General features: G+C 54.6%; 1 protein-coding gene across 2 annotated transcripts in view; it reads left to right on the plus strand.

Moving 5' to 3' along the window:
• Positions 1–8,356: 8,356 nt before the first annotated feature.
• Positions 8,357–13,860, plus strand: part of LOC122551705 (PACRG-like protein) — a 58,421-nt gene continuing 52,917 nt past the window's right edge. Inside the window, exon 1 of one of the 2 annotated variants that reach the window (XM_087990082.1) lies at positions 8,357–8,552. The gene's annotated coding sequence lies outside the window, so the exon portion shown is untranslated. The remainder of the gene's footprint in view (positions 8,553–13,860) is intronic. The other variant, XM_087990009.1, reaches the window with a different exon arrangement.

A 13,860-nucleotide genomic window follows, 5' to 3' on the forward strand; every position in this document is an offset into this window, starting at 1 on the left:
TCAGGAAGCTGAAATGGAAGTTGTGTGGTGTTGCATTTTCAAAATTTCTAAGCCTTTCCTGCATGATGCCATTTTTCTCAGGTTTTTAAAAAATCTAATGTTCTTTTGAGGTGACCTTGGGATCACAGGTTAAATCTCTGCTGGAATTTCAAGTTTCCCATTTCATATTATTTTGCCCACGGTGGATGGGATCCTGAACATTGTGTGAAGCCCATTAGATGTGACTTTATGAACATTGCGGTAGCCTTGTAGGGCTTCCGGAACCTTTCAACCAGTAAGTTTAAAAAGACGATCCAATGCACTCCCATATTTACAAAGCTTGCTTATATTTTTATGCGCCTTCCAAATCACGGAGTCATAGAGTCATAGAGATGTACAGCATGGAAACAGACCCTTCGGTCCAACCCATCCATGCCGACCAGATATCCCAACCCAATCTAGTCCCACCTGCCAGTACCCGGCCCATATCCCTCCAAACCCTTCCTTTTCATATACCCATCCAAATGCCTCTTAAATGTTGCAATTGTACCCGCCTCCACCACATCATCTGGCATGAAAACGTTGCCTCTTAGGTCTCTTTTATATCTTTCCCCTCTCACCCTAAACCTATGCCCTCTAGTCCTGGACTCCCCGATCCTAGGGAAAAGACTTTGTCTATTTATCCTATCCATGCCCCTCATAATTTTGTAAACCTCTATAAGGTCACCCCTCAGCCTCCGAAGCTCCATGGAAAACAGCCCCAGCCTGTTCAGCCTCTCCCTATCGCTCAAATCCTCCAACCCTGGCAACAACCTTGTAAATCTTTTCTGAGCCTTTTCAAGTTTCACAATATCTTTCCCATAGGAAGGAGACCAGAATTGCACGAATATTCCAACAGTGGCCTAACCAATATCCTGTACAGCCGCAACATGACCTCCCAACTCCTGTACTCAATACTCTGACTGGTAACGGAAAGCATACCAAACGTCTTCTTCACTATCCTTTCTTTCTGCAACTCCACTTTCAAGGAGCTATGAGCCTGCACTTCAAGGTGTTCAGCAACACTCCCTAGGACCTTACCATTAAGTGGATAAGGCCTGCTAAGATTTTCTTTCCCAAAATGCAGCACCTCGCATTTATCTGAATTAAACTCCATCTGCCACTTCTCAGCCCATTGGCCTATCTGGTCCAGATCCTGTTGTAATCTGAGGTAACCCTCTTCACTGTCCACCACACCTCCAATTTTGGTGTCATCTGCAAACTTACTAACTGTACCTCTTATGCTCACATCCAAATCATTTATGTAAATGACAAAAAGTAGAGGACCCAGCACTGATTCTTGTGGCACTCCATTGGTCACAGGCCTCCAGTCTGAAAAACAACCCTCCACCACCACCCCCTATCTTCTACCTTTGAGCCAGTTCTGTATCCAAATGGCTAGTTCTCCCTTTATTCCATGAGATCTAACCTTGCTAATCAGTCTCCCATGGGGAACCTTGTCGAACGCCTTACTGAAGTCCATATGGATCACATCTACTGCTCTGCCCTCATCAATCTTCTTTGTAACTTCTTCAAAATGCCACAATACCCCTTTTTCCTTCTGTCTTCTGCTCCTTCCATTGCCCTCATCCTCTGCCCACATGCCTTCATCCTCACTCTTCACTACATACAGCAATGAGCCAGATAATAACAGAGGTAAATCTGTGAAATGCTCTTGAGGTTGTTAAAATAAAAAAAAGACTTTAAAAACACTCCTGTGAAAGAAATTACTCCTTATAACTTTATCAAAGTGTCAATCAACACAGGCATTTATTATATTAATCAATAAAATTTTAGTCCTCTTAGCATCTCTGAATCATTTCCAAATAGACAAGCAATCATTCCAAGGAAAGAAAAATGTATTACAAACTCATGAAATTATCAAAGAAGCATGCCCCTTTGCAGCAGTGTAATCGTTGCTTCCAGGTCTGAGTAGTTTTGTCAGTCTTGGATTCAGTGAAGCATTCTTGGTGAGGCCATCTTGTAACTGTATCAACAGAAGTAGACAAATGGCATGGGGGATATCAGGGGTACAGAGACTGAGGAGGTGAAGACTTGGGTCGGGGCTAAGATTAGATTAGATTACTTATAGTGTGGAAACAGGCCCTTCGGCCCAACAAGTCCACACCGACCCTCCGAAGAGCAACCCACCCAGACCCATTCCCCTACATTTATCCCTTCACCTAACACTACAGGCAATTTAGCACGGTCAATTCACCTAGCCTGCACATTTTTTGGACTGTGGGAGGAAACCCACGCAGACAGTGGGAGAATGTGCAAACTCCACATAGACTGATCCAGGAATTGAAACCGGGTCTCTGACGCTGTGAGGCAGCAGTGCTAACCACTGTGCCACCATGCTGCCCATAAACTAAGAACCATCTCTAAGTCTGGAACAAAATCCTAGCAACTGAGGTCTTTATAGTTAAGTTGAACCTACTTCCAGTAGGCAGTTCTCCCAACTCCCGTCTGACCCTAACTCCCGAAGATCAAAATCTCATGGGAGTTACCTACCATTTAGAAGTCAGAAGTGTAATGTTGATAAATGGCTTGACTAGTGTTCCTGAATTGAAAGGGAAAATCTGGCAAATGATGACTACTTTTTAAGGTGTAGTCAACGTGGTTCAGTACAACATCCAAGAAAGTAGAAAAATTTGAAAGTTGCATTTCTAAAAGGGAAAGCAAAAGCAGGTCTGGTCAGAAGATTGATAGTTAGAGTTTAAACTAGCAGTAGACTTGGTCTTATGGCTAGAGTTCACCACTAATTTAGCCAGTGAAAGCGAGAAGATTAGACAACAGTTGGCAAAAGATGGCAGCAGATGGTCAATGATAGAGTTGCACAGAAAGGAGTTGTGTAGGAGCCTATTACCTCGGAAACAGCTTGAATCAATTCAGCAACAAATTAGCAGCTGAATCTGGATTTGAAGGCAGGATAGTGAGATAATATTCCAGCATCACAGTGCTGAAAAAGCCCTGTGGGATTGTGGCTGACTATAACAGATGGTTGCAAAGTGCTGGTTAAACTAAAAGATTGATGCATGGCAGAAAGTGTGGAGGTGAGAACTTTGGTGAGTTGAAAGAAGTGGAAACTTAAGCTGAGCTTAAGCTTTTTGAAATTTTGAACAATGGGTCATATTATAGGTGATTATTTTATACTTGAATGTCCAAGGCAGCATTTACTTCTGTTGGATATGGGGAAAGTATTTAGTTGTGACTTGGCAGGCTTCTAAGATAATTATTTGGCTGAGAGCATTTGGTTTTAGTTAAAATGATGTAAGCCAAGTTAAACAATCTTGGGGCCAAGATCAGTGAGTATATAAAACATTTAAGCTGGTTTTGTTGAATTATACAAGATGGATTCCAACAGGGACGCCTGATTTTCACTATGCATGAATGCATGGCTTCCATTTGTCACTATGGGAATCCCACATTTCCACAAATTTAGCTTGGGAGTCAATATGCAAGTTATTGCAGTACAAATCAAGTGTTAATGCAAAATTTGGGAAATCCTTCAGTGAAAATGTTCAAACTAAAGGCAAAAGGAGAAATGAAAGCCTGAGAAGCTAAGTCGTCAAATTCACAGGATTTTTCTGTTCAGCGCAATACTTAAAATGGTTGCAGCATTTTTGAGTGCTTGGTGTATATGATGCAGTAAAGACAATTGGCCACTTTTCTTCAATAATAAATTGATTAGATTGATTATATTTAATCAATCATATTGATGTAGTTGCAATGTAACAGAGTCACTGCAGATCCACCTCATTGTCATATTTCGCCAGTCACTTAGTGAAAGGAAAGTCACTCATTAGACCTGACAATCTCCTTTCAGCACTATTTAAGCTTTCTATCTAACTTGACGTGCCTTCCTTTTATAAAGAAATATGTTTCCTTTTGCTTAACTGAGCTTGTAAAATGCGATACCTCAGCTGTTATAGTTGTCTTTTAAGTTGGGTGCAAAGATTATGGGGCAACTCTGACCTTGTTTACTGTTGGGTCCAAGCTGTTGCTCCATTTGCAAAATAGAAGCTGATCTTTGACCAGATGTCCTCTTTTGATCTACATCCAATTACTTAAAATCTTATTTGACCTTTCTAGCAGTCAACCTCACAGTGGAGGGTAAAACAAAGTCTACTGAGGCAGAAGGCGGCATTGATAAGTACTTGGTACTATCAGTAAATATGGTGCAATGCAAACGTAGTGGACTGTGACAATGGGCAGAATCAGATAAACATCCTGTACTAGCCATCCACTGCAGCTACTTCAATGTTTTGGATCCACTTCTTCACTGGAATTGGGTGAAAGGAGTGGGTGCAATAGCTAACACCTTCCTCCACCATAATCAAATATCGTAGCCCAGGCTTGGCTGAGGCTAAAACAATAGTTCTCGTTACACTAGAAGTCATAGTCCTCACCTACATGCAGGCAGTCCTCAGATGATGTCTCATCATTAGCTGTATCTGAAAGCAGGGTGAATGTGGGCAGTGCTGATCAAATTGCCCTATTAAAGAATGCGTACCTATTTAGATTTCACTGGAGGAACTAATAAAGGGAAATCAAAATAAAATCTGCTTCTTACACAGTCCCAAAGAAGAATCATATTGGACTCAAAATGTTGGAGTGAAGTTTTTCATTTTTTGGCAAATTCAGGGCAGGTGGTTCACTATAGTCCACATCGACTTTCCTTACACAGTCTTCTGCTCTTCAGCTCATCAATGATGCAATTAGCTTCATGGAATTATGAGTCAGGAAAGGTGCAAGTGTTAACCACTGCCAGGACTTTGTGACGTTGCACTGAATGGGGAAATCAAAACCTCCATGGCAGCCAATCCAGTAAATTTTATTGTGCTGGTACTGCTTACCCATTAAAGCCAGTGGTAACTCATTCTTATATTGAAAAGGTTTCTAGCCCTATGCACAACCAATTTACACAACCCAGCCTACCATTGTGGGAAAGAGCTGGTCAAAGAAGGAATACCCAAGTCTCAGTCAGAAGAATGCCAGAAGACCTGCTCAATCAGAAGGCTATCCCGTGGTCCCAGCCATTCATTACTTTGTCAAAATGCACAGAGAGGGATAGGAAGAAGACACATGTTTGCCAAACGCAGTCAGTGAGCTGGATTGAATAATGAAGGCCAATGTTATCAGTACCATGCAGGCCTTACAAGCAGGCGGACTACTACAAAGGAGGTCCAATGCCTGCCAGAAATACACACAGACTTGCACTCCATTGCTTTACTCACAGCAAGGCATGAGTGGGTGCGGGGCTTTGATCTTGTTACAGGTGCCCCCTCAGGGAGACAGGATGGTGCCATAGGAAGTAGCAACACACAGCATCCCCAGAAGTTTGCCCTCAGGATACTCAAGGTGTCCAGCACCTACACCTGTTCCCTCCCCCAATATAGAGAAGGTTGCAGAAGTCTCAGGAGGGCAAGCCAGCATCTGGGCAGGACACCCTCAGTTGACTTTGACATTTTAGGCCCAAATATTCCCAAATACTCTTAAAATATCAGGGCATGTCTCCTTATAGATCCCTGACTTGGTGAAATCACACCGATTTGAGATATGAGAAGCTTCTTCAAACATCCCAAGAAGGAAAGAAGTTGTCATGGCAAAGATTTGATCATCTCTCACAAACCACCGCCTGCATGATTGCAGATGGCCTAGTCATCTTGAACTGTCACATTGTTGGCTGCAGCTAAGGCCTTTCACTTCAATGGGGAAAACATTGAGGTTAAAATCATTGTTGCAGGATGTGTGCTTGAGCCTGTCCTGTAGAAACACTTACACCCACCCTGTGGGGGAAGAGCACAGAATGCCATGATTATTTCACACATCTCTGGAGGCAAAGTTTAATTCTTTTTTGAGCTTTTCAAGCTGTTGAAGGCTAGGACATATACAAAGGGAAGTTCACATGTCCATTCTTCCTCATAATTCAGTGGCCAGCCAAGAGAAGCTGCGCAAAGCACTGCCTCTCTCAGGTTAAATGGTGTCCTCCAAGACACTTAATTATTTCTGTATAATTAAGCAGCTTAAGCAAACTCTGAAACTTTGAAGGGTAAGTAATGATGGGAGTGAAAAGGAGGTGCCTCGGGATTTCCCTCTCTGCTGCCGATCATTGCACAATACACAAATAGCATATGCAGTGTGATAGCTTAAAAGCCACCTAGCACCATGCAATGCTACTGCCTTGCATCCCTGACTGCTACTTTCTACTGAACAATGAGGAGTTCCTGTAAAGTACATGTACTGGTGGTATTTTCAGCTGATCCTACCATAGATACATTCATATTGATAAGTATATGTTTGTTTATCAATACAACTGTTCAACGAGTGCAGAAATAACTAGGTCCACATATACCATTCTCTTGCTATATAACCAACAGAGTGTAACATGGTGAAAAAAGTCCAAACACAGTGCACTCATGTTGGAAGTTAGGTTCAATTACATTCTGTATGGCATTAATGCTCCAACATGGGATCTTGGGTAGCCCTCTCAGGTAAAGTGCTAATCTTCATCCACAATGGACTGCTCACAGTCTCAGAGTTCGTCTGCATCCTAGACATTCCCAATTTCTCAGCTCCAGTGGTGAAGGGTACTGCAAGCTTGTTATGGTCCAGGCCAGACTCCATCAAAACATTTCAAGAAAGTAGCCCAGACCTTAACTTTGTTAGTTTTTTAATGCAGGTGTAACACAGATAGTCCAGGAGGGATGCAGCTGGTTCAAACCACTTGGTTTTAAACAAAACAGAATTTATTTACAAGATTACCTAATGAAACACAAAAGAGGACAATAACTTAACCTATCCAAAAACCCAACAGTTTGTCCCAACTGAATGATGCTGTTCCAAATACTTGCAATGATCCCCATAACCACCCCTTGGCACAAAGGGTAAAATCAAACACAGATTCTCACAGGAGAGACAGAGAGAGAGATGGCCGCAAGGAACACTTCCTTCCATATAGCTGTTTCTTGGACCAGCAGCCTCTCTCTCCCACCCTCCCCCTACTTCCCTCTCCCCTCTTGTAAAATGTCTGACTGCTTTCAGTGAATAGCCAGACTGCTAAAACCAAATCAAAGCAGATAAAAGCTGAGCTGGGAGATCTGGCCACTCCCCTTTCATTGTATGAACTTTAAAAAAAAAGACTTGAAAGCCTTTTTCCTGAGGCAGTATCTGTTAGCTATAATCAAGATGTGGCGGCATCGGTATTGGACTGGGGTGGACAAAGTTAAAAATCACACACACCAGGTTGTGGTCCAACAGGTTTATTTAGAAGTACTAACATTCAGAACTCTGCTCCTTTGTCATTTAATTATAATCAAACAAACTCAAAAGCCCTTCAAACTTCAACTTTTTGGAATGTGTTTTTATGACCTCTCAAAAAAAACAAGTATAGTATAACCTCCCTACCTTTTATCTTAGCCTGCTTGGCACACATTCCTCATTCCTAAAGAAGGGCTCATGCCCGAAACGTCAATTCTCCTGCTCCTTGGATGCTGCCTGACCTGCTGTGCTTTTCCAGCAACACATTTTCAGCTCTAAAGGAGCAGCAGCATCACAAGCCACAATGATGTTTTGTTAAGTTTTCGTTTCTGATTTTCAGCATCCACAGTTTCTGAGGTGGTAGTCCTTTTCTCCAACTCATCATCCTTGTATGTTTCAAAGACCTCAGAAGTAAGCAGGGACATGCGACTTCTATGGTATGTATGCATTTTGTCAGTTGCCAGGATATCTGACATACACTTCCAAAATTTGACACTGATTATGATAGATAAGCTGAACTTGGATAGAGTAAAAACCTTTTCAGTTGGTGAACCCTGCAGATTGATCTCTCAAAGTGACTGGGTGTAATCTGTTGTATTCTACAGCTGGGCGAAGCCTGTGATGTTTGAGAATCCCACTGCTTGAAATGCTTGACTCTCCTCATGGTGAGGGAAGGACAGATACTGATGTAATTTGGGCAGAATGTCATCTGTGACATCCTGGACTCATTTGTTGGTCGAAGATTGGGAGATGTCACGTAGCTTGCGCATGGGAGGTGACCTAGCACAATGTGAACAGTTTGGTGACAGTGGCCCGGGTGTTCCTCAGTCTGCGCTGGCATTGAGTTTTGACAAGTTACACAGTGACAGCGAGCTCGCTATGTCCTGGCTCTGGTCATTCTGCACCAGCTCACACACCATACCCCCTACACACTGTACCTGCATGGGGGGGGGGGGGACATTTCAGAAGGAGACAGAAGATATGGAGCAAATAGAAAGTGAAGCATCGGGCGGTGCAAGCTGACCCCCCTCCCCAGCAGAGCCGGGGATGTTGTTACCTCCCGGTGTGTGCACTGAGACATGGAGCTGCACAGTGAGCTCCTGCAGCACAATCCGACAATTCCGGCTTCGCGTTTCCGACTGGAACCGACTGGCGGCCTCCGTCACCGGGACATCGGCACCGGCTCCGGCAGCGGCAGGGACAGGGAGAGGGAGAGGGAGAGGGAGAGGCTGCTGCTGAGGAACCCCCTCAGGGAGAGGGAGAAAGGAGAGGTAAGTGGGGGGGAGAATAGTGGGGGGAGGGGGAAGGGTGGGGGAGGGGAGAGGGGAGAGGGGGAAGGGTGGGAGAGTGGGGGGGGAGGGAGGAGTGGGGGGGAGGGGAAAGGGGGGAGGGGAGAGTGGGGGGAGAGGAAAGGGGGAGTGGGAGAGTGGGGGGGAGGGGAAAGGGGGAGGGGAGAGTGGGGGGGGAGGGGAAAGGGGGAGGGGAGAGTGGGGGGGAGGGGAAAGGGGGAGGGGAGAGTGGGGGGGGAGGGGAAAGGGGGAGGGGAGAGTGGGGGAGAGGAAAGGGGGAGGGGAGAGTGGGGGGGAGGGGAAAGGGGGAGGGGAAAGGGGGAGGGGAGAGTGGGGGGGGAGGGGGAAAGGGGGGAGGGGACAGTGGGGGGGGAGGGGGAAAGGGTGGGGAGGGGAAGAGGGGAGGTGGGGGAGGGGAGAAGGGGGGAGGGGAGAGTGGAGGGGAAAGGGGGAGGGGAGAAGAGGGGAGGGGGAGAGAGGGGGGGAGGGGAAGAGGGGGAGGGGAGAGGGAGGGGGAAGGGGGGGGAAGGGGGAGGGGAGGGGGAGGGGGAGAGGGGAAAGGGGGAGGGGAGAGTGGGGGGGAGAAGGGGGGAGGGGAGAGTGGGGAAAGGGGGAGGGGAGAATGGGGGGGAGGGGAAAGGGGGAGGGGAGAGTGGGGGGGAGGGGAGAATGGGGGGAGGGGAAAGGGGGAGGGGAGAGTGGGGGGAGGGGAAAGGGGGAGGGGAGAGTGGGGGGGGAGGGGAGAGTGGGGAGGGGGAGAGTGGGGGGGAGGGGAAAGGGGGAGGGGAAAGGGGGAGGGGAGAGTGGGGGGGGGAGGGGGAAAGGGGGGGAGGGGAGAGTGGGGGGGAGGGGAAAGGGGGAGGGGAGAGTGGGGGGGAGGGGAAAGGGGGAGGGGAGGGGGGAGGGGAAAGGGGGAGGGGAGGGGGGAGGGGAAAGGGGGAGGGGAGGGGAAAGGGGGAGGGGGGGAGTGGGGGGGAGGGGAAAGGGGGAGGGGAAAGGGGGAGGGGAGAGTGGGGGGGAGGGGAAAGGGGGAGGGGAGAGTGGGGGGGAGGGGAAAGGGGGAGGGGAGAGTGGGGGGGAGGGGAAAGGGGGGAGGGGAGAGTGGGGGGGAGGGGAAAGGGGGAGGGGAGAGTGGGGGGGGAGGGGAGAGTGGGGGGGAGGGGAAAGGGGGAGGGGAGAGTGGGGGGGAGGGGAAAGGGGGGAGGGGAGAGTGGGGGGGAGGGGAGGAGTGGGGAGGGGAGAGTGGGGGGGAGGGGAAAGGGGGAGGGGAGAGTGGGGGGGGGAGGGGGAGAGTGGGGGGGGAGGGGAAAGGGGGGAGGGGAGAGTGGGGGGGGAGGGGAAAAGGGGGAGGGGGAGAGTGGGGGGGAGGGGAGAGTGGGGGGGGGAGGGGAGGGGGGGGAGGGGGAGGGGGGGAGGGGGAGAGTGGGGGGGAGGGGAAAGGGGGAGGGGAGAGTGGGGGGGAGGGGAGAGTGGGGGGGAGGGGAAAGGGGGAGGGGAGAGTGGGGGGGAGGGGAAAGGGGGAGGGGAGAGTGCGGGGAGGGGAAAGGGGGAGGGGAGAGTGTGGGGGAGGGGAAAGGGGGGAGGGGAAAGGGGGAGGGGAGAGTGGGGGGAGGGGAGAGTGGGGGGAGGGGAAAGGGGGAGGGGAGAGTGTGGGGGAGGGGGAGAGTGTGGGGGAGGGGAAAGGGGGAGGGGAGAGTGTGGGGGAGGGGAAAGGGTGGGGGAGAGTGGGGGAGGGGAAAGGGTGGGGGAGGGTGGGGGAGAGTGGGGGGAGGGGAAAGGGGGGGAGGGGAGAGTGGGGGGAGGGGGGAGGGGAGAGTGGGGGGAGGGGGGAGGGGAGAGTGGGGGGGGAGGGGAAAGGGGGAAGGGAAAGTGGGGGGGAGGGGGAAAGGGGGAGGGGAGAGTGGGGGGGAGGGGAAAGGGGGAGGGGAGAGTGGGGGGGAGGGGAAAGGGGGAGGGGAGAGTGGGGGGGGAGGGGAAAGGGGGAGGGGAGTGAGTGGGGGGGAGGGGAAAGGGGGAGGGGAGAGTGGGGGGGAGGGGAGAGTGGGGGGGAGGGGAAAGGGGGAGGGGAGAGTGGGGGGGGAGGGGAGAGTGGGGGGGAGGGGAAAGGGGGAGGGGGAGAGTGGGGGGGAGGGGAAAGGGGGAGGGGAGAGTGGGGGGGAGGGGAAAGGGGGAGGGGAGAGTGGGGGGAGGGGAGAGTGGGGGGGAGGGGAAAGGGGGAGGGGGAGAGTGGGGGGGAGGGGAAAGGGGGAGGGGAGAGTGGGGGAGGGGAAAGGGGGAGGGGAGAGTGGGGGGAGGAGAAAGGGGGAGGGGAGAGTGGGGGGGGGAAGGGGGAGGGGAGAGTGGGGGGAGGAGAAAGGGGGAGGGGAGAGTGGGGGGGGGGGGAGGGGGAGGGGAGAGTGGGGGGAGGAGAAAGGGGGAGGGGAGAGTGGGGGGGGGGAAGGGGGGAGGGGAGAGTGGGGGGAGGAGAAAGGGGGAGGGGAGAGTGTGGGGGAGGGGAAAGGGTGGGGGAGAGTGTGGGGGAGGGGGAAAGTGTGGGGGAGAGGTGGGGGGAGGGGAAAGGGTGGGGGGAGAGTGGGGGGTGGGGAAAGGGTGGGGGAGAGTGGGGGGTGGGGAAAGGGTGGGGGAGAGTGGGGGGTGGGGAAAGGGTGGGGGAGAGTGGGGGGTGGGGAAAGGGGGAGGGGAGAGTGGGGGGGGTGGAGAAAGGGGGAGGGGAGAGTGGGGGGTGGGGAAAGGGGGAGGGGAGAGTGGGGGGTGGGGAAAGGGGGAGGGGAGAGTGGGGGGTGGGGAAAGGGGGAGGGGAGAGTGGGGGGTGGGGAAAGGGGGAGGGGAAAGGGGGAGGGGAGAGTGGGGGGGAGGGGAAAGGGGGGAGGGGAGAGTGGGGGGTGGGGAAAGGGGGAGGGGAAAGGGGGAGGGGAGGGGAAAGGGGGAGGGGAGAGTGGGGGGGAGGGGAAAGGGGGAGGGGAGCAGCTGGGGGGGGGGAAAGGGGGAGGGGAGAGTGGGGGAGGAGAAAGGGGGAGGGGAGGAGTGGGGGGAGGGGAAAGGGGGAGGGGGAGAGTGTGGGGGAGGGGAGAGTGTGGGGGAGGGGAAAGGGGGAGGGGAGAGTGTGGGGGAGGGGAAAGGGTGGGGGAGAGTGGGGGAGGGGAAAGGGTGGGGGAGGGTGGGGGAGAGTGGGGGGAGGGGAAAGGGGGGGAGGGGAGAGTGGGGGGAGGGGAGGGGAGAGTGGGGGAGGGGGAGGGGAGAGTGGGGGGGGAGGGGAAAGGGGGAAGGGGAAAGTGGGGGGGAGGGGAAAGGGGGAGGGGAGAGTGGGGGGGAGGGGAAAGGGGGAGGGGAGAGTGGGGGGGAGGGGAAAGGGGGAGGGGAGAGTGGGGGGGGAGGGGAAAGGGGGAGGGGAGAGTGGGGGGGAGGGGAAAGGGGGAGGGGAGAGTGGGGGGGAGGGGAAAGGGGGAGGGGAGAGTGGGGGGGAGGGGAGAGTGGGGGGGAGGGGAAAGGGGGAGGGGAGAGTGGGGGGGAGGGGAAAGGGGGAGGGGAGAGTGGGGGGGAGGGGAAAGGGGGGAGGGGAGAGTGGGGGGAGGGGAGAGTGGGGGGGAGGGGAAAGGGGGAGGGGAGAGTGGGGGGGAGGGGAAAGGGGGAGGGGAGAGTGGGGGAGGGGAAAGGGGGAGGGGAGAGTGGGGGGAGGAGAAAGGGGGAGGGGAGAGTGGGGGGGGGGAAGGGGGAGGGGAGAGTGGGGGGAGGAGAAAGGGGGAGGGGGAGAGTGGGGGGGGGAGGGGGAGGGAGAGTGGGGGGAGGAGAAAGGGGGAGGGGAGAGTGGGGGGGGGGAAGGGGGAGGGGAGAGTGGGGGGAGGAGAAAGGGGGAGGGGAGAGTGTGGGGGAGGGGAAAGGGTGGGGGAGAGTGTGGGGGAGGGGAAAGTGTGGGGGAGAGTGGGGGGAGGGGAAAGGGTGGGGGAGAGTGGGGGGTGGGGAAAGGGTGGGGGAGAGTGGGGGGTGGGGAAAGGGTGGGGAGAGTGGGGGGTGGGGAAAGGGTGGGGGAGAGTGGGGGGTGGGGAAAGGGGGAGAGGGGAGAGTGGGGGGGTGGAGAAAGGGGGAGGGGGAGAGTGGGGGGTGGGGAAAGGGGGAGGGGAGAGTGGGGGGTGGGGAAAGGGGGAGGGGAGAGTGGGGGGTGGGGAAAGGGGGAGGGGAGAGTGGGGGGTGGGGAAAGGGGGAGGGGAAAGGGGGAGGGGAGAGTGGGGGGGAGGGGAAAGGGGGAGGGGAGAGTGGGGGGTGGGGAAAGGGGGAGGGGAGAAAGGGGGAGGGGAGGGGAAAGGGGGAGGGGAGAGTGGGGGGGAGGGGAAAGGGGGAGGGGGAGAGTGGGGGGGGGGAAAGGGGGAGGGGAGAGTGGGGGGAGGAGAAAGGGGGAGGGGAGAGTGGGGGGAGGGGAAAGGGGGAGGGGAGAGTGTGGGGGAGGGGAAAGGGTGGGGGAGAGTGGGGGGAGGGGAAAGGGTGGGGGAGAGTGGGGGGTGGGGAAAGGGTGGGGGAGAGTGGGGGTGGGGAAACGGGTGGGGGAGAGTGGGGGGTGGGGAAAGGGTGGGGGAGAGTGGGGGGTGGGGAAAAGGGGGAGGGGAGAGTGAGGGGTGGGGAAAGGGGGAGGGGAGAGTGGGGGGTGGGGAAAGGGGGAGGGGAGAGTGGGGGGTGGGGAAAGGGGGAGGGGAGAGTGGGGAGGGAAAGGGGGAGGGGAGAGTGGGGGAGGGGAAAGGGAGGGGAGTGAGGGAGGGGAAAGGGTGGGGGAGAGGGTGGGGGAGGGGAAAGGGAGGGGGGAGAGTGGAGGGGAGGGGAAAGGGAGGGGGAGGAGAGTGGAGGGGAGGAAGGGGTAGGGGTGAGTGGAGGGGAGGGGAAAGGGTGGGGGTGAGTGGGGGGGAGGGGATAGGTGGGGGAGTGGATAGGGTGGGGGAGAGTGGGGGGGATAGGGAGAAAGGGTGGGGGGAGAGTGGGGGGGGAGGGGAAGGGTGGGGGGAGAGGGGGTGAGGGGAAGGGTGGGGGGAGAGTGGGGGGGAGGGGAAAGGGTGGGGGGAGAGTGGGGGGGAGGGGAAAGGGTGGGGTGAGTGGGGGGGAGGGGAATGGGTGGGGGGTAGCTGGGGGGGTGGGGATTGGGGTGGGGGGGGAGTGGTGGTGTGGGGGGGGGAGGGGATAAGGGGGAGGGGGGGGGTGGGTGGGAGGGTGGGGGGGGGGGCGAGTGGGGTGTGGGGTCGGGTGGCGGTGAGTGGGTGTTGAGCAGAGCGGGGAAGCAAGACCGAAGGGGGGGGGGGGGTGTGTGTGG

The sequence above is a fragment of the Chiloscyllium plagiosum genome, unplaced genomic scaffold (genome assembly GCF_037043375.1).
Source record: "Chiloscyllium plagiosum isolate Xiang-an unplaced genomic scaffold, Cpla_swu_hap1 HiC_scaffold_1, whole genome shotgun sequence".
NCBI lineage: Eukaryota > Metazoa > Chordata > Chondrichthyes > Orectolobiformes > Hemiscylliidae > Chiloscyllium > Chiloscyllium plagiosum.